Source organism: Tenrec ecaudatus, chromosome 14 (assembly GCF_050624435.1).
Source record: "Tenrec ecaudatus isolate mTenEca1 chromosome 14, mTenEca1.hap1, whole genome shotgun sequence".
Taxonomy (NCBI): Eukaryota; Metazoa; Chordata; class Mammalia; order Afrosoricida; family Tenrecidae; genus Tenrec; species Tenrec ecaudatus.
In genome coordinates, this window is record NC_134543.1 from 38,954,970 (window position 1) to 38,976,825 (window position 21,856).

Consider the following 21,856-nt stretch of genomic DNA (forward strand, 5'->3'; position numbering starts at 1 on the left):
CACTGAAAAGAGGAGAGAGAGAAAGAGAGAGGCACAGGGGAAGGAAAGGAAAGCCCAGTGGCCGGCGAGGAAGCGGTTGCCTGTGGTACTTGCCACAGACACCAGAGGTAATGTCCATGGGCATTCTTACCCATGGATCGGGAGGAACAGAAATGGAGCCTGCAGGCACACCGCAAATCCCACTGCTGCTTTCTTCTTCCCAGGTGGGAGGTTTAAGGAAAGGGACAACGGCGAGTGGATCTGGCGTTGATTATGACACTCCGCTCCATCCAATAGTTTCTCCATGTCAAATGCGTGAGAGTCACCACCATACTTGCTTACAGCAGACATCGCCCCTAGATTGTGGCTGGCGTATCGAACTCAGGCACAGCCTGAGACTCCCTTTTAAGAGAGCATTGCACAGAAACTCCATCCCATCGTTCACTGCAGTCAGTCAGATACGTGTGGCCCATCGCTGTCCTCTGAGTCCTTGCATGGTACGAATGATTAGTGATGTGACATCACTAATAGATTGTGGCTTTGTTACTCATTAAATCCAGACAAATCTCTCTCCTCAAGGAGCTGTTACCAAACGGAGTTAGCAGAAGAGTTAGAATCCTACATATTGACCGCCTCAGCTTTTGCCTGTGTGTGTGTGTGGCCTTTTCCTACTTGGCGAATGGCAAAATGCCTACTGGGGCTCAGTAGAGATCATTGGCCGGTGAGTGTGATGGCTACATTCATCATCTTCCTACCATAGTGGTTCTAACTCAACTGCGCCAACTCCAGTGCAGGAAAGCGCATCCAAACGCAGGTAAACATCAGGGGAAATAATCTGGGGACAAAACGAACAGCATCCTATTTTAAGTAAACAATCAGAGAAAGTCCTCATAAATACAAAGTTACTTGCCACATACCGTGAAGCCGTGTGGCTCCATCGCCAGTTAAGCACTGCCGTAGGCATTGGCTGGTAAATTGCTGGAAATCAGCCAGTGACAATCCTGGGGATCCTAACTATTCCGTCCCCAGCCGTTAGGGAGACGGTGTTGGACCCACCAACATTTCCTGCCATTGTGCCTGGAATCAGCACGAGTTGGGAGCTGACTCAGCAGCTAACTACACAACTGTTTACTTGGTCCAGGATAAAATCCTGCAGCCCTCTTCTTTCAATGCTGATGATCCTGACAGGAGTCAGCCTGACATCCAGACCACAGCTTAGCAATACTGGCCTGTACTTTTTGAACTGTAGAAAAACTTGAGGCCCAGCTTCAGAGCACATCTGAAAGATCTAGAAGTAACCTCACCTTTCCATAACATCTCATTAAGTCCTTCAATGGGTCCTCGGACTGTGAGAGAAGTCAGGACAGTCTCCTACTTTCCATGCCCTCCCTAGACCTTCCCACTCAACCCAGCCAGCTGGAAGCCCCACAGCCCTCATTCCCACATCCTGCTGCTAGCATCAGGCACACAGAAGTCTTCAATCAAAGAAAAGACAGAGACAACAAAGAAAATTTGGAAATGTGGCATCAAAGATGGATGGCTGCATTGCTCAGAGTTTCACCTCAGCGTCCTACAGACAGGCAACTCACACTCCCCATTTGCTGTTTACCCCGAGGAATCGGAAGTTTAATAAGGTTCATGCAAGAAATATTCATAACATCGCCACTGCCCACTGAATCCTCATATTGGGGAGTGGGTCAGAGTGGGGATGTTTCATGACAGGTCTTGCCAGTTCCCTTATAAGGGGGAGGCTTATGCAGAATAAACCTGATTTCCCCAGGTGTCTTGGTTTCCTTTTAATGGCTCCCAAAGGCCTGCTCAGTTCCTTCTGCAGGTGCGCAGGGAAGCATCCTGAATAATTCAGCTCATCACAAAATTCGTCCATAGTCAGTCCTGGGATCACAACACCTCAGGGCAGTGTTGGCCCAGCAAGGCCAGTTACACTCTCACTATCACTTGATGGACCCGGAGGAGGTCCCTTAGATGGTGAGCAGAGATATTAATTAGAAATCTGAGAATGGGATTTTTGCCTTCCCAGTACACTGGATTGCAGCACTCACGGAGTAATTGGGAGAAAACTGTTTCAACAAATCACTGAGGAAAGTGGCATGGCTTCACCAGGGCACTGGTAGAGTGAACTTCAGCCTGGCAAGGGAGAGGAATGGGATCCCCACACTGGACCACTAACAAAATGGGCATGGAGGGCATCCATTGTAAACGCAACACTACTTCCCATTCTGAGCTTCCTTGAGACGTCACATTGGGAAGCACTGGTGCCCCCATCCCACTTCAACAGTCCGCAAAACACACATCACTCTCATTTCCATATTACTCTCATAAGAACGTTTAGCACCGGCTTTTCATCAGAAGTGATGTATAGTAGCTCTCGGTGCTTCCCCACCACCAAGAGCTCATCCTTGGCATAAGCTGGTTAGCTTCTGATTCCCCGACTCCCTTTACCTTTAGAGTGTCGTGACTTTCCACCTCCCCCCCCCCCCCTTGTCTGCCACCTCATCAATGTTCTTCCTACTCCCCAACTCCAAAAAACATTCTTATGTTTGGTCACTATGTCGACAAGGTTACTGCTTTCCAGATAGGACAGCATGGCCAGATGTGTTTGTTTTGCAGTTTCAAAGCCAAGGCCTGTGGTTTCCTGTGTCTAAAATGATGAAGTGCTCTTGTCATTGTGGGCAGAATCTAAAACGCATTTTGGGCAGCAGGACCACATTATTCATTTGACAAATTTGGTATCCAAGCAAAAGGCACTTGACCCTGGGAGATTCCAGGAACCACAAGATGATAGTCATGCCTAATGGATACCCCAGTCATAGAATCTTCTTGCTCTGTCTTCCTGATTAGACTAAAACGTTAGGAAGAAAATACAAACGGAATCATTTTGAATACTAATAAGTTCTTGTCCTTGGTCAAGTGCAGAGAGTAGAATTTAACATAATTCTGACCTCTAGATTTTTAACTACCAAAAAGTTGAAGGCTAACAGGTCATGGAGTAAACTTGAACCCTCTTTACCAAACTGATAACAATATTAGGAAAGAAATAGCAGACTGTCCCATAATATTTGCAGAAGACTGTGCATTGACTAGGATCTGGATTCTGAGAAGGGACCATAAATCCCCACTTTAAAAAGAAAATATTTCCAGAAGAATATAGATAATGTTTTTGATTGCAACTATTGTGGTGGAGAAACAAGAGGGAGATACGGGCATATCTTGAAGATATAATGAGCTTAGAATCAGACCACCACAATAAAATGAGACACCTGAGTAATTTGCCTTCCCAATGCATGTAAAAATTATGTTTACACTACGCGGTAGGTTACTGTGAGCAAGAGCATGATGAAAAAGCTTGGACTATTGTGAGAAAGGCCAATGTGTGTCCTAGCGACACAGAGTGAGTACCTACTGCTGAGGGAAAAGGATTGATGACAACTTGACTGCACCAAGCTTCTCCCAGGATACGACCTTACACAGGGTGGCCAACTCCATGATCAAGTCTTTTGCGAAGCTGTCCAACTGTACTGGGGAGAGTGGACTTCCTTGATCTGGTGACAGCCTGGATATGGGTGAGGGAGTTTCACTCTTAATGTAAAATGACTGTGTATGGAAGCGTGCTAACGTCAAATGCCAGATTTGGATCCTACATCTGGTTCATCAACCTCCTGTTGTGTAGCTTGCCCATCCCAGGAGCCATTTGGTGAACTGACCTTGGCTTCATTCAGGTTCATTCAGTTTGGCATCCACTGGCCTGTGGTCTTCCTGCTTCATCGTCCTGCCTCACATTAATCATCCCCTGAAACCACAGAAGTCGAGAGAAGCCTTCAACTTATATCTGAACCATGGACCTGAACTGGACCAGACTTATCCACTTCTACAACAGTGCGAGCTCTTTCTTGATATACTGTATATACTCGAGTATAAGCCGAGTTTTTTCAGCACTCTTTTAATGCAGTTTTGTGGTAAAATTAGTTGCTTCAGCTGATATTCAGGTCGGCTTATACTCAAGTATATACAGTAAGTCTTTTCTTATAGATGGATGCATCCAAACGTCACTGATTTTGCTTTTCCAGAGAACCCAACCTAACACACACCTCTCTCCTCCTGGTGAACGCATCGTTTGAGCTTCATGCAAGACCTCCTTCCTTTTGTCACCTCCTCGGATCTGCTTTCCCTAAACACCCAGCCATCAAAGGAAGTTTGTACAGCCAGTCTTTGTACCAGAGTGCACATCTCTCAACGAGTGCACTCATTATTTATTACATCTGTTTTTCCTTCCTGTGGTGCGCTTCTTTGTGGTGAGAACTGTGTCCAGTTTATTTTGGTATTCCAGATACTCAGCCCAATTTCTACCACATGCTTCTGTGGTTGCTGGATGCCATTGAATAGGCACCTGAAACCCAACCCAAATCAAACTTACTGCCAAGGAATCAATGCCAGCTCACAGAGACCCTGCAGGACAGAGGTGAATGGCTCCTGTGGATTTTGAGACTGTATCTTTTCATAGGACTAGAAAGTCCCATCTTTCTGCTACAAAGTAGTGGTGGTTTCAAACTGCTGGCCTTGCATGGTGTCGTCCAACGTGTAGCAACTAGGTCACTAAGGCTCCTAGGTTCCTAAAAGGCCATAGTAAATATTTGTAGAATAGTTAAGACAGTAGCGGAACTTCCACAGCATTAAAAATCATAGATCTCAGTAGACTGGTTTTCTATTTGATTTATGAGACTGATGTCTGTATTTGATATATTTGATTATGTTGGTTAGCAGGCGTCAGCAAACTATGGTCTATAGGCCAAAACTAGCCAACCAACTGTTTAGTTTTGGCTTTGCTACTGTTGATTTAATAGCATACAAAATTTACTGATTTAAAAAGTATAATTCACTGTATCTAATATATTCAAAGGATTGTGCAACATCACTATAATCTACATTTAAGAGCATTTTTTTCCTCTATAAAGAAATACCTTTGGAAATAGAGGGAAAATGTAGGAAGCAAAAGCTATTTATAGAGGTATACCTATTGGCATGTGTATATATATACATATACATATTAATTTATAATAAAAGGGATAGAAGCCAATGTACATATATTTACATGGTAAAGTATTTTGATAGCAGACGAACTCAAGGCTTTCCTAAACATAAGAACACTTTGTTCTAACAACCTGGTGCTCTTTGACACTCACCTTCCTGACATGATCACTGAAGACAAAACGGGTGCATAAGCAAATGTGATGAAGAAAGCAGATGGTGCCCAGCTATCAAAATATATATCATCTGAGATATTAAAGGCTTGAAGTTAAATAATCAGCCTTCTAGCAGGGAAGCAAATAAGTCCACATGGAAGAAGCACATGTGTGATCATCAAGTATCAAAAGACCCAAAACAAATAGGGGTTGGAGTGGAGACCCAAACTCATCTGTAAACAATTGGCCATCCCCCCACAGAAGGGTTGCAAGGAAGGGACAATTCAACTGGGGTGCAGTATAGCACCAATGAAACACATATCCTTCCTCCAGTTCCTGAATGCTTTCTCCACCCCCACTCCACTCCCCCAACCACCATGACCCAGTTCTACCTTACAAATCTGGATAGACTGGAGTACACATTGGTACAGATAAGAACTCTTGACACATGGAATTCAGGACAGATAAAACCATCAGGAACAGTAGTGAGAGTAGCAATATCATGAGGACAGGAGAATGGTGGGGGGGGGGAGAGAAAAGGGGAGAAGGGGAACCCATCACAAGGTTGAATATATAGCCCACCTCCCAGGGGGATGAATAACAGAAATGTGGGTAAAAAGAGACAACGGACAGTGTAAGATACGAAATAACAGCAATACTATATAATTGATCAAGGACTCAAGAGGGTGGGTGGGTTTGAGATGGAGGGAAAAAAAGAGGAGCTGACACCAAAGGCTCAAGTAGAAAGAGAATATTTTGGAAATGTTGATGGCAACATATGTACAAGTGTACTTAATACAATTGGACTATGGATTGTCATAAGATTTGTAAGAGCCACCAATAAAATGATTAATTAAACATATGCATATACACAAACACACACGTGTGTGTGTGTATAACATGAAGAATAAAAAACTAGGAAAGAAACCCCTGTGGAGCACATGGATTAAGCCTCTGGTGAATCCCCTCTGACCATAGTCGAGGGCTATGAATAACCTTGTTATCAGCAAAGTATTATAAACTTGATTATGGCAGATGTGATTAGGTTAAAATATAATACCTGATCATTTTATCTTCATTTTGACCCATTTTATATTTATTCTAGTTTTTAATATTTCCTGCTTTCTTTTCTTGATTGAGGTTTCTTCCGATGGTTTATTTTAACATTGTTGTTGCTCTTTTCTTTATAGATATGAATATGTGTATATTTATATATATATAGACACACACACGTGTGTGTCTGTGTGTGTGCACACTTTGTTGTTATTTTGGTATGTTTTCCCGTATATATATCTAGGATAGGCCAATCTACATAGAGAGAAAATGGTGTAATGGCTTATTGGAGATACAGGAGGGGAGCTGAGCAGGAAACAGGAGCTGAAAATGAACACAAGGGGGAAATGTTCTAGGACTGATTGTGGTGATGATTATACAACTCTTTTTAATCTGACTGAACTATGGGAATGTATGACATAATCATATCTCCATAAAACTCTTGATATTTAAAAAAAGAAACCGCTTTAGCAGTCAAACTTTGTTTGCCTTTCTTCCCCTACCTGCCTTACCTCAGAGCCCTTAGCAGCCGCCAGTCCATTGTCTGTCATTCTAATTTGCTCACTGTTGGCATTTTACACAAGTGGATTCATACACCGTGCTGTCCGTTGTGACTGAACTGACTTAGCATAATGTACTCCAGGGTCATCCCTCTGACAGCATGTATCAGTACATCACCCTTTTAGTGGTCAAGTATCGTATGTGCATACCACATCCTAAGGTGGCCACAAAATATGTGGCTTAAGTCATCAAAACTTTATTGTTCCATAGTCCTGAAGGCTAACAGTCCAAATCCTGGGGATTATTGGGTCATGCTCTCTCAAGACGATATACAGGAAGACCCTGTCTTATCTCACTTACTGGTAGCCCAGGCGCTCCCTGTTTTGAGCAGTATAACTCCAATCTCTGGCTCCATTTTCACATGGCTATCTTTCCTCTGTGCCTCTTATCCTCTCATTGTTTGATGTTGTTAAATGTATCTGTATTTGCTTTTGGTATTATATTAAAGAAACCATTGCCTAACATAAGGTCCCAAAGATGTAAATCTCTGTTTTCTTCTAAGGGTTTTATAGTTTAATTATCACACTTTGATCTTTGATTTTTAGTTAAAAATTTTGTATGGTATGACATAGGGTTCCAATTATGTGGGAGGAGGTCAGATGCTCACAGGCATCCTCCCTGAGGGCGATCAGTTGCCAGACTGCAATAGGCCCCACTCCCTGCTGTTAAAGACAATGGATGCCTGCAGTCATTTATTTGGTTCCAGTAGGTGGGGTTTACACCCTACTGATAATGGTTCCAATTGAGATCTAGAGACTAGGTCAAAGTTAAGCTGCCATCCTAAACCTAGGATCCACCCATCTTGTCACATGTATGCCCCCAATCCCTCCTCTTCCTATTGTGCATGCGTCCCTAAACCACCCCCTCTCATTACTGTATTACCTGTAGCACAGCCCCTTCCTGTGATGTATGTCCTCACCTGTAATTAGGGGGCTTGCATGTCCCCAGAGAAGATAAAAAGCCTGGGCTAGCATTAAACTCTCTCTCTCCCTCCACGTGGACCACCAAGTGGGGGTGAGCATGCATGCTACCATGAATCATGCCTGACTCCATTTATTTCAATACTTCTCTTTTATCTCTCATGCTCTCTATAACTTTACTATGATCTTTACTTATTATCGCTATACAATTGTGCCTACCGGGCCCGAAATGATGTGTTAGGGGCTGGCTTCCCCTGACACAATTCCATTCCTTTGCATGCAGTTTTCAGTTGCCCTAGTACAATTATTTCTGTAAATTCTTTTAATATTAAATTTACTTGACATTCTTATAAAAATTCTATTGACTATAAATGTAAATATTTGTTTGTATACTCTCAGTTCAATTCCATTGATTTATATGTGTATCTTTATGCTATTACCACACTAACCTTGATTATTATAACTTTGTAATGAAGTTTAGTCCTCAAGTTTTTTTCTTCTGTTTTAAGACTGTTTGGGTTATAGTTAGTTTCTCAATTTTTATATGAATTTTGAAATCCTCTTATTTTTCTCTGCAACAGAGCCAGCTGAGATTCTGATAAAGACTGTGTTGAATCTGTAGATTGCTTTGGGGGAATATTACCATCTTAATATTATCTTCCAATCCATGAACATGGTGGGTGTCTTTCCATATTACATCTTGTTCAATATATTTCAGCAATGTCTTGTAGTTTTCATTGCACCAGACCTGTATTCCTTTTGTTCAATTTATTCTTGAGAATTTTATTCTTTTTGATAGCATTGGAAATAAAATTGTCTTCTCAAATTCATTTTTTGATTTTTCATTGCTAGTTGTATGAACTACAGTTGTATGATTTTGTATCCAACAACTTTGCTAGACTTTTTAGTTCTATTAGTTTCTGTAGCAACTTCTTTAGAATTTTCTATATTCAAGATTATATCATCTTCAAATACAAATAGTGTTGTTTCTTCCTTCCCGCTTTGCTTCAGGAAGGGCTAACTTTAAAGGATCTAAGCACTGCTTCCATATGAACACTCAGCCACCACTCATTAGTCAGCTTGTTTGTTTATCAGAAACAGTTGACATTGACAGGAAGCTGCCAGACATTCAAGATGGATTCAAAAGCGGATGTATATCAGTGTTGACATAACATCGATCTTGGCTGAAAGTAGAGATTACCAGAAATCTGTTTACTTGTGTTTTATTAAGTATGCAAAGACATTTGACTGTGTGGATCATAACAAACTATGAGTAATGTTAAGAAAAATGAAAATTCCAGAATACTTCATTTTGCACATGTGAAACTTCTACATGGACAAAGAGGCATTCATTGGAACAAAGCAAAATAATATTGCATTGTTGAAAATTAGGGAAGGTGTGCATCAAAGTAGTCTTTCACCAAACATATTCAATCTGTATTCTGAGAGCATAATCTGAGAAGCCAGACTAGATGAAGAAGAGTGAGACATTAGGACTAGAGGAAGATTATTAACAATGCGAAATATGCAAATGGAAAAGTCTTGCTTTCTAAAAGTGAGGAGGACTTAACATACTTACCTATGAAAATCAGAGACCACAACCTTCAGTATAGATTGAAATTCAATGTAAAGCCCAAATCCTCATAATGGGACCAAGAAATAACATATGGCAAAAGGAGAAAAGATTGATGTTGTCAAGGATTCAGTTTTACTTTGATCCACAATCAATATTCAAGGATGCAGAAATCAAGAACTCAATTGAAGTATTGGAAGGGACAAATCAACTGCACAGACTTTGTTAAAGTGTTGAAGAAGATGGATTTCACTTTGAGACTAAGATGCTCTGACCCAAGCCATAGTATTTCCAATTGCTTCATGTGCTTATGAAACTTGGACAAGGAATAAGAAAGATCACAGAAGAATTGATGAACTTGAACTATGGGTTGGCAAAGAAGATATTGAAAGTCGTGTGGAATGCCAGATGAACAAACAAATCTGTCTTGGAAGAAATACAACTCGAATGTTCCTTAGAAACAAGGATGGAAATACTTTATCTCATGTACTTTGGCCGTGTTCTCAGGGGATACAAGTCCTTAGAAAAGGACGTCATGTTTGGCAAAGTAGAGGTACCATGTAAAAGAAGATTCTCCATGAGATGGATTGGCACGGCGCCTGTAACAGCAGGCTTAAACATAGCAACAGTAGAGAGGACGGTGCAAGACAGGGCAGTAATTGATTCTGCTGTCCACAGACTCACAATGATGCTGAACCAATTCAATGACACTTAACAACAACAACATGAATGAACACGTGACCAACACAAGCCACTTATCTCTGTGGTAAATTTCCTGATTCCTGCTTAAAACCAAAAGGATCATGACACGCCGCTTTCCAGCTCTGTATCTCAACACTGAAAATCAAGAACAAATGAAGGTTCGCCCTTCTCCCACGGGAAGTTTCTGTCTTCCTTGAGGTCATCTTAGGACCCCTGTGCTACTCTGTGAAAGTTATACCACCACCCCATTCCAAGTCCCCAAGTGGTACTGTCCCCAGAGCAGTAGTATGAAATCGATCAAACATGCAATAAGGATGCACTGGTAATTACTGGTGATTGGAATGAAAAAAAAAACTGGAAACAGATATGAAGGATCAGTAATTTAAAAACACAGCCTTGGTAATAGAAATAAAGCTGGAGTTCACGTGATAGAATCTTGCAAAACCAATGGCTTGTTCATTGCAAATACCCTTTTCAAACAACATAAATGGCAACTATGTGCATAGACCCCACCAGATGAAATACACAGTAATAAAATCAACTATATGTGTGAAGAGAGACGATGGAGAAACTCAATATCATCTGTCCGAACAAGGCCAGGGGCAGACTGCCCAACAGAAAGACCATCAATTGCTCCTGTGAAATTTCAAGTTGAAGCTGTAGAAAATTCTAACAAGTGCACAGGAACCAAAGTGTGACCATGAGAGCAGACAGCTCCAGATTTACGAATTTCAAACTTATGGACAACTCTACTTCCCCTTTAGTGTAAAATAAATTGGTCCTCACCTTGCAATGATTAAACCAACCCCTACTCACAACAAATTCATCACAATCACTTTCACTTGGTGTGTATGCGGCTTTTAAACCATGAAAAATTTTGCATTAAATTTCTAACTTGGTCTGACTTACCTACCAATTCTTAAAGACAAAGGGATGGATCTCATCCATAACCCAGAGATTGCCTATACATCCTAGCAGAACGTACAGACCTTCTCAAGAAGAAACTTGACACATTAAACACTAATGACCAAAGATGAAACAAATTGTGAGATGACATAAAATAATTATCTATAAAGAAAGCAATCCCCTTCCCCCAAATAAAACAAAACAAATTTGCTGTCTTCCAGTCTATTCTGACTCAGGGTGACCCTACAGGACAGGATTTCCAAGATTGTAACTCTTCACAGGAGTAGAAAGCCTCATCTGTCTCCCTTGGCTTTGAACGGCAGACCTTGAAGTTAGCAGCCAAACCTGTAACCATTACACCACCAATGCTCCTGAAAAAAACAAACCAAACCCCAAAAAAGTTTCAATAAAAATAGGCACAAAAGAACCAAATAAATATTAGAAGAGTCTCTGAAACTTGCTCTCAAATAAAGAATAGCTAATGCAAAAGGAGAAATTATGAAATGAAAGAACTGAATGAATTTCCAGAGGTAGCTCTCAAAGACAAAGCAAAATATGAAATATGTAAAGACTTGGAATTAGAAAACCAAAATATAATGTGGAAAGACACCTAAGTTCATGTATTGGAGGATAATATTAAGATGCAATATTCCCCAAAGCAAGCTACAGATCCAACACAGTCTCTATCAGAATTTCATCTAGGTCGTTTGCAGAAATAAATAGGAAGATTTCAAAATTCGTGTGGGCATTGAGGAACCCACAATAGCCAAAACAGCCTTAAAACAGAAGAACAAAACTGGAGGACTACACTTTATTACAAAGTTATAATCGCAGCAGTGTGGCAGTAGCGTAAGAATAGACATATAGATCAATGGACTATAATTGAGGGTATAGAAACAAACCTTCCCATTTATAGTCAATAAATTCATCTTTAGAAGAGGGTCAAATAAATTCGATATGAACAGAATTAAAAAAATAATTGTACTGGGCCAATTGTAAAAATACATGCAAAGGAAGGAACCCAGCGCTCTGAACACACCATTCAAAAATAGTCACTATCATGCTCCCTCCACTTACAGTCACAGAGACCCACAGGCACAAGGGTCACGATGAGCTGACATCAACTCGATAGCAGTACAAATGAAGATGAGTCCAAAAGGGTTGCTCTTGGGCTTCAGTTCATTCAGGCCTGGGTTTATTCTAAGCAAAACATATTTAAACGCATCTGTGTAGTGTACAGCTGCGTATACAAGTTCTCTCACTAATACAGTCATCTTATTCTCATTAGTGTCTTTTAAAAAAAGTCCAATCAAAACAGTGGTTTCTGAGGCAATCCACTTCATCAATTCACTTCAAGGCAGAGAGGTCAACTCAAAAGGTTATGGTGGTTCTTTGGAGAGAATCCCACAAGGGTACTCTTGATTAATTTTCTCAAAGAACAAAAGATGATCATGGGGGCTTATTAGGAATAAGTGGTGGTTTTTTGTTTTTTTTTTTAAGAAAACCAAGAAATACATTGATGAGAAAAAGTCCAGGAAAGTGTACTGAGGAATTTTATTTTCCAAGATGTTAATACATCTGCTTACTCTTCAAGGGTAGTAAGGGTTGTCATACAAGAATTTCCTTAGGGAATCATACATCCTGGACCCTACAATCCTGATGTGCCACTTCAGACTTCTTTTTGTTCCTCAAACTTAAAGAACCTTTAAAAGGAACCCAATTTCATTCCCTCAAGGATGCCGAAACACAGTGGCAATGAAAGCATACAGAATTCTTTGGGGAAGGGTAAGAGAGCTAGAAACACTGCCTTGGAGGTGTACAGAGCCATATGGAAGATATGTTGAGAAGCAGTAGCTTCACATTTTTATGTTTTTACTTAATGAGGATTCCTATGAATTCAGCATTCAAGGAAGGTTTATTAACAACTGTTATATGCAGATGACACAACCTTGCTCACTGAAAGTCAAGAGGGCTTGAAGCACACACTGATGAAAATCTGACTTCAGCCTTCAGTATGGACTGCAATTCAATATAAAGAAACAATCCTCATAAATTGACCAAGAGACAACATCATGATAAATGGAGAAAAGATTGAAGTTGTCAAAGATTTCATTTTCCTTGATTCCACAGTCGACACTCATGAAGGCATCAGGCAAAATCAAATGATATTAGGCAAATCAGCTGCACAAGACCTCTTCAAAGTGCTGGAGAACAATATTGAAGGACTGAATTACACCTGGCCCAATTCATGGTATTTTCAATTGCCTGGTATGAATATAAAAGTGGGAAAATGAAAAGGAAGACCTGAGAAGAATTAATGCATTTAAATTGTGGTATTAGTGAAGAATACTGAAATACTGTGAAATGCCAGAAAAACAAACAGATCTGTCATGAAATAACTACAATAGAATGCTCCTTAGAAGCAAGGGTGGCAAGACTTTGGCTCATGTGTTTGGGGCCTGTTATCAGGAGAGAGTGGTCTCCGGAAAGGGATCTCAGGCTTTGTAAGCAGGTCGGTGAAAAAGAGAAAACCGCTCAAGGAGCTGGAGGGACACGGTAGCTACAAACAGCAGCATTATGCGGCGAGTGCAGGAATGGGCAGTGGGTTGTGCACATGGGGGCTATGAGTTCACTTGAGGGCACCTGACAACAATATGATTTTTCAGCAATATTTTTCACATACCTTCAGAACCCTGGGGGAACTACGGCTTAGGTTTTGGGCGGCTAATGACATGAGCAGTCATTTAAAGCTGCCAACTGCTCCTTGGGAGAAAGATGAGGCTGTCTGCCCCTGTGAATATTTACAGCCTCAGAAACTCTCATCAGGTTACTGAGAGTCCGAATGACTCAATGACAGTGGATCTGGGTTTTTTTGGGTTTTGGTAGTTTGTTGAGTATTTCTATCAGCACGACCTGGTTTTGTAAATAAGGTATTACTGGCACACGGCCGCGCTCACCTATTCATATTTCATCTATGACTGTGTTTACACTTTAACAGCAGAATTGGTTCACTGGGATAGGGACAGTATGATCCATAAAGCCAAAATATTTACTAGCTAACCTTTATAAAGAAAGTTTAATGAATACTGGTTTACCGGGAAAGAAAGGATTTCAAATGCCTGCTGGGGGGAAACATCAACAAAGGCAGTCGAGGGCTATATGATGGAAATTTCTAGAGTAGGAACAGATTATGGAGACTGGGTTAGTCTGATATGAAAGACAGAGAGGACCACATTACAGAAATCTCAGAACACCACAGCCTTTAAAATCGTGATGTTGGTTAAGAATGAGGTGAGGAGAGGCCTAAAGGAAAGAGCAGCTGTGGGAGAGTATGATGAGGGAAGGGAGCAGGAGGAGCTGATCAAGGCTTGAATCAGAAAAGAGCAGGGCGACTTTCTGAGCAGCCTGCAGAGGTGGCGTGGGAACAAACGCCAGGTGAAGAGTCAGAGCTCCAGTTTTGAATCTTAGCTCAATCTCTACCTTAAACACACCCCTTCACCTCCCTAGCCTCAAGTTCCACCTGAAGTCAAGGGAGAGAGTTGAAGTCCATAACTGTGAAGTTCTCTTCCACTCTGAAAACCAGGACACTAGCTCCTTGCTGTCAAGGAAGTTCTAACTCAGTGACCCATGTGTGGCAGAGCAGAACTGGGCTCCACTGGGCTTTCAGTGGCTGCTGTTTTTAGACGTAGATCACTAGAGCTTTCTTCCAAGGAACCCCCGAGTCAACTTGCTCCTCCAATATTTCAGTGAGCAGCACCCAGGTACCCCCTTCCACACCTACTTTCCATAATTTTGTACTTCAACTACAGTAAAGAAAATCAGTAAGTGTGTGTGTGTGTGTGTTACCCTTTCCTTCCATCCTGCTCCAAAATGCAGGCCTGACCTGCTTTCTTACAACTTCACTTCAAAGCTAGTATGCCCCCCAAGTCCCTTCCAGCTACTGAGTAGATTGACGCTATGTCACCACCGCAATTCTCAGCGTCACTGTGAGAACTGCTCAAGCACAGCTTACTGGAGCCCAACTCGAATCTCAGTGGGTCTGGGGTTGGGCTAAGGATGCTGCTGGTCTTGGGCCCCCACTCTGAGAGCTGGAAACAAACACGAGGCTTGCTTAACCATTCCTCTGTCGAAGCAAAAGAATCTGATTCCCTCGCTCCCTCTCAGCCTCCTGCTATCTAGTCACGTCCTGACACCCTTCGAGGCGTCTGGGAGTCCTGCAATGCTTCTTGCTGTCCACTCAGGCCAGTAAGCGGCAGAGGCCCGAGAGCAGTCGCACCTCTTGAGACTTATTTTCTACATAACTCTGCGAGTCACTTACCCTGTGTTTACTGGTTGGGAAATGAGGGCAATTCAGCAACTCAGTGTGCTGTGAGCATTGATCATCAAAAGTTTGCCGAGTGTTCTAGAGGGCATCCGGTGAAAGATGGCAGCGAGCATGGCGGCGAACTGAAATGGGAAAGAACCTTGATTGAAGAGCATGCACGGGGTGAGGAAATGGACTCATAAAATCCCTTCTGACAAATATGTAAGGCACAAAATTGAGATTTACAGCTAGTGGGGGATAGAAATTGCATAGTTCTGCTCTGAGGCATTAACAACATGTATTTCAAAAAATGCCCTTAACATTTTTTCCCCTCCACGTTTTCCAACAATGGATTGAAAAGAATTCCGAGTCCCCTCATTTGGAACTCGCTGCTTTTCCAAGCTGCTCACTCGGTTCGTGCCCCTGGGCTCTGACATTTCTGGTTATGTGGCGCTCACCATGGCCAACAGTATATCCCAGCTCTTAATTCTTCACCTTGCTTGACTCTGGCCTCCCACCTGAGATGGAAGTTTTGCTATTTCTCGCTTTTCCTCCAATCCAAGCTATGACTAAGAAAGATGAGCCTCTGACTAGTTTTCTAGCTTCAGCGCGGGCTTCTTGGCTGGGAAACAATCCTAGCATTGGAACTATGAGGTCATTGATGTTGTTCAGTCTCGTACGATGGGATGTTTCATTTTTCCCCTCCTGTCTTGTTCTCAACCATGCTGTACTCCCATCTAGCTTTAATTCAAAAGAAAGGCTACAAAGAGCCTCCTGAGATTTTGGGAATGTCTCCGATTCAGCAAGGATGATTGTGCAGTAACTGGATAATAGATTACCCTATTTAGAGTCCGTATACATGACCTTATCTCAGTGGTTCTCAACCTTCCTCATGCCGCAACCATTTCATATAGTTCCTCATGTGGTGGTGACCTCCCAACCATAAAATTATTTTCGTTGCTACTTCATCACTGTCATTTTGTTACTGTTATGAATTGGGTGACCCCTGTGAAAGGGTCGTTTGGCCCCCACAGGGGTCGCAACCCGCAGTTTGAAAACCGCTACCTTATCTCATCTATTTTGGAAACCCTAAGAGATACAAGCATGTCCTAATGTTATCCCCATTTTACAGGAGAGAAAACTGAAGTGTAGCGTGAGTGAGCCAGGAACATAGGTATTCTGACTACAGAGTCTACAAAAACTACAAAGCCAATTATACCATACTAGTGGGGGAAATAATGATGATAATGTGCATAGGTAGGTCAATGGACAGACAGATAGACATAATGATAGACAACCTGACTTTAGACTCTACTGTTAAAGGTTTTGTGTGCCAAAATGGCAGCAAATGGTCAGCATCCATTAAGAAACTCACACAGGCCTGATTCTGCATTTCCTAGGTCCACCTGCACTTCCTCTTCCGGCCTTCATCACTCATCAGCTACTGAATTGTTGCTGTGTGAGGACAGCAGTTCCATCTTGCACTACTGTGTCCCCGTGGCCTAGTTCTGTGTTGGGCAGACTGTAAGAAGATATTAGTGGGAGGCTGACAGAGAAGTTACGATACCTAGGAAACAGAGAGCATCTCTTACTTCTGACCACTTGTCTGATTGTACTATTCAGTCCTGCAGAGGCTCATAGACCAGCCAGGCTCAGTGAAGTCAGAATACACACCAATTATCTATGCAGAGCAGTGGGTCTCCACCTTCCTCATGCCGCCACCCTTTCAGCCAGGTCCTCATGTTGCGGTGACCCCCTCCAACCATAAGATTATTTTCATTGCTACTTCGTAACTGTCATTTTGCTACTGTGAAAGGGTCGTTTGACCTCCAAAGGGGTGACGACCCATAGGTTGAGAACCACTGGTATAGAGTTCACTTCATTTAAATGGTGAGCTTGGCATAAACTTTCTATTTATGAATTTGAAAGAACAATTTGTGAACTCTACAGTACTACTGAAGTACCGACCTACAGGAACCAGCAGCCCAAGGCTTTCACTGGCCTGAATGGCCTTGATAGAAACGAAAGCAACAAGAAGCGAGTCAGAAGGAAGATGTCCTTGCTCCTTCATCCAGCATTGCTATCTTCGACTGTTCCCTAGCGGACAGCCAGCCAGGGGTTCATCTGGCAAAAGGGGACCTATGCAGGGTCCCAGCTCCAGTACCACAAAACAGAAGGGTGCTTTTAGTGAAAGAGAAAGAGAGAATGACTTGAGAATGTAATAAATTGTTCCGGTGGTGGTTAGGGAATGAGCTCTTTTACTTTTGTTAAAACAAGGAGTTAATTGGGGCATTTCTCTTGGCCTAGAATGGTGTATTGATGGTCTTTCCTTTCTCCTTTAGTGTCCCTTCCCAGCGGTGAATCAGAAACAAGCATTCTGTAGTCTTTGCCAGGCAAACCCTACAGAGACTGGCTGTTTCCATCCAAACTTGATGCAAACAATTTTAGGAGCTGCCAAAGGGAACCATGGAGTCTTGAGTTATGAAAGAGCTCTTTGTCAGCAATGGCTCAGAGCAATGTCGGTATTTCCTTACGTCATAACTCTTGAGTGAAACACAGCATTGGGTACTTAACTCCTGTAGAAACTAACACCGCAACCACAACAAAGTGCTATTTGACTAGATTGTTGGTGAGTATCCAAATAGGAGCAGTAGGTAAATAAAGCAAACTCTAGACACCTCTTACACCTGCACCTGGGATGGGGAAGGCTTTACTTAATGGCTTTCTGAAACTTGAATCTCCAAGGGCAGGGTTTGTGCAAGCAGTGTCTTCACCTTGTTCTCCAAAAGGTCTCAGGGTTTTATTGTTTGCTTCCCCTATTTCATCCCTGCCTCTCTCCTCATCAAAGGACTTTGAAAACACAGTGAGGAGTCTTTTATGTCAAGGGCTTGTGTTTGTTTAAAACTTAAATGTCACAAGCCCTGAAAAGCACAGTCCTTCTCGCACTCCCTCATCGCTTTGTTCTGTTCATGCCTTTTTTACTTCTGGCTTGCAGCTTGGGGGAGAGGCACACAATGTTTGCTTCCTCACTCCTCCCAGCCTCTGAGGGAGTGCCCAGTTCATGCTTTCTATGTGTGTTCCGCCCACAAACTATTCTACATTAGACAACAAATCCCACCAGTTGTAGACTATGCATCGGGCTGACTCTGTACAAAGGCAACAGCCCACGAAGAAAAGCTACCTCGGAGAGTTTTGGATCACAGAATCCGGAGCCCTGACCCATCAAGCCTGAGTTCCTCAAGAATGGTAATGTGGGTGCAAGAGGCTACGTACACGAGACACTTTCTAAAATTACCAACATTGCGTACAGGAAGTTTCCTTCTTTAACATGCGACCACAATTTAAGCCATTCTATATGGGTGCTGCCACATGGAGGCATGCAATATACATGTCATGATTGGGCACTGTCTCTGCTTCCATGCTGGATCTGAACGATGATGGAATGGGGAAGGAAATGCTCCCCAAAGGGCTGGTGGGTAGTACAAATTACCTTGTATATTGCACCTACCAAATAAAAAATAACAGATACCCTTGAATTTATTCTAACTTACGATGACCGCTGGTGTGTCAGAGAAGAATTGTGTACCATAATCAATGACTGATTTTTTGGAAGTAGATCACCAGATTGTCTTTGAGGTATGTTTTTCTTTTCAAATAATTTTATTGGGGTCTTATATAGCTCTTATCACAATCCATACATCCATCTGTTGTGTCAAGCACATTTGTACATTTGCTGCCATCATTTTCAAAACATTTTCTTTCTACTTGAGCCGTTGGTATCAGCTTCTCTTTTTTTTCCCTTCTCCCACCCTTCCTCCCTCATGAACCCTTGATAATTTATAAATCATTATTATTTTTCATATATTACACTCACCAATGTCTCCCTTCGCCTACTCTTCTGTTGTCCATCCCCTGGGAGGGAGTTATATGTAGATCATTGTGATTGGTTCCCCCTTTCTCCTTCTACTTTCCCCTTACCCTCCTGGTATCATACTCTCATTATTGATCCTAAGGGTTCTATCTGTCCTGAATGCCCTGTGTTTCCAGCTCTTATCTGAACCCATGTACATCTTCTTGTATAGTAGGATTTGTAAGTTAGAATTGGGATCGTGATAGTGGGGGAGGAGGAAGCATTAAAGAACTAGAGGAAGGTTATATGTTTCCTCAGTTCTATACTACACCCTGAGTGGCTTATCACTTCATGTGACCCTTCTGTAAGAGGACTGTCTACAGATGGGCTTTGAGTCTCCAACACACACTCCCACTCATTCACATCGATATGATTTTTTGTTCTGTGTCTTTGATGCCTAATACCTGATCCCATTGATACCTCATGGTCAAACAGGCTGGTGTGCTTTTTCCATGTGGGCTTTGTTGCTACTCAGCTAGATGACTACTTGTTTATCTTCAAGTCTTTAAGACCCCAGATGCTATATCTTTTGATAGCCGGGCACCATCAGCTTTCTTCGCCACATTTGCTTATATACCCATTTTGTCTTCAGTGATCATTTTGGCAAGCTGAGCATCACAGAATGCCAGGTTATTAGAATAAAGTGTTCTTGCATTGAGGGAGTACTTGGGTAAAGGCCCATTTACTACCTTAATACTTAACATAGAAATATATTTACATAGATCTATTTCTATTTCATGATATATAAATATATTTACATATGTACATGCCTTTATTTAAACCTCTATAAATGCCCCTTTGCCCCCTAGTTCTTTCCTCTATTTCCTTTTGCTTTCTTTTTGTCCCACTGTCATGTTCAGCCTTCATTCAGGTTTCAGTAATTCCTTTCAGTTACACTGCCCTTGGTCAAGCCCTACCAGGCATCCTATGCCCTCCTCACCATTGATTTTAGATCATTTGTTCTTACCTTGTCCCTAGGTTTGTTAACACCCACTTCCTTTGCCCCACCTCCCCCTTTGAGGTCTTTCTAAGAAGGCTTGAACCTCCAAACTTTCTGTTAGCAGCAGAGCACGTGAACTGTTTGCACCACCCAGGGACTCCACCTATCAAGTAGGCAAGCACGTTGGTGTTTTTTTTTTTTTTCTCAGTGATAAAACTCAACCCTGGCACAATAGCTGATAAGACATATACAATCTTGAACTGTTAATTGAAGTGCATTAAAATATTCCTGAAAAATCATTTGGAACCATATGTCAAGAAACTTCAAAGGGTCAACATTCTTTGTTTTAGCAATTCCATTTTCATGCGTCTAATCCAGGAAGAAACCAGAAATGTTATTAAAATGCATGTAAAAGAATGATGCTAATGTGTCACTTATAATAGTGGATACTATTACTGTTGCTTGCTATCAAATCAATCTGACTCATAATGACCCTATGTGGTAGATCCCAACTGCCCCAGCAGTTCTCCTAGGCTGTTCTTTTTGTGGGAGCAGCTCTCCAAGTCTTGTTTCCAATAGACCAGCTCATAGGTTTTAACCACCAAGCCAACCTCTCAGTCAGCAACAGACCTCTTAGCCATTGTGCTCCAGGACACCATGGAAATGTGTAATGGAAATCTAGAAAATGTTCAATGAGCCATGGCCCACGCACAAGAAGGAATATTATTAGGTGTTTAAAAGTCATGTTGGACACACACACACACACACACACACACACAAGTCATGTTGTTTAGGAAAATTTAGTAACATGGAAAGGCGTTAGTAATATAATAATAGTTTTAAAGCAGCAGAACAGAGAATGGTATATGTAGTTTAAATGTGGTATTTTAAAATGAAATTAGATATATGCCAAATGTGTGGTGGTTTGCAGGTAAGTTTTATATTATTACTCTCTTTTTAGACCTCAGCAAAATTTCCAGTTTAAAAAAAAAGTTAAAGTCATAGACATATCAAACAAAAAGTGAATCCTTTTCTCCGTATTTATATTTAGAGTTCAATTATAATTTATATCACTCATGTCCAAAAGTTGTACATCACCCCAAAGAGAAACTCGGTATTTCTTCAGTGATAACCTCCCATTTCCTCTTCCTCCCAGCCCTTGGTAACCGAATTATTGTAGAATGAGAAAATGTTTCTTTTAGAGGCCTATCTAAATTAATTGATAATAGAAAATGATATCTATTGTGTTCTTTAAAAGTATAATCTTAACTAGGCTGGAAAAAAACAATTTTCACACTGTACTTTCCATTTCTTTTTTCACACAGAAGCCTACTGCTGTACAAATGGTGTGGAAATCATGTTTGACCTCCTCTGCCTTTACCAGAGAGAAGGAGAATCAGGCTCAACATCAGAGTTTTACAAATCCTTACCCCCACCATCCTTCTCACAGCCTTCTACTCCTCTGCTGAGCTACATAATTCCCTGAAATGGTCACATTGAACTCATGACAATACTCACAATTTGGGGGGTTATTAGGAAAGTTGGTGGGTTCCAATTCAAAATCAGAAAAGCTCAGAATTCACTGATCAGGCACATCTCTGGATTGTAGTCTCTCAGACACACAGCTCATTTAGTTCGACCAGTAAATGCCAACGGGCACTCCCTAAACTTCAGTTCAAAGGTGCGCGGCTCTCTCTAACTCCCTCTGTCAACACACCCTGCTCCCCCAATTAAGTGCTTGTAGGCAGCCCACCCCACAAAGGAGCCTTCTGCCTGGAAATTAAAAAAACTAACCACCATCAGGTAGATTC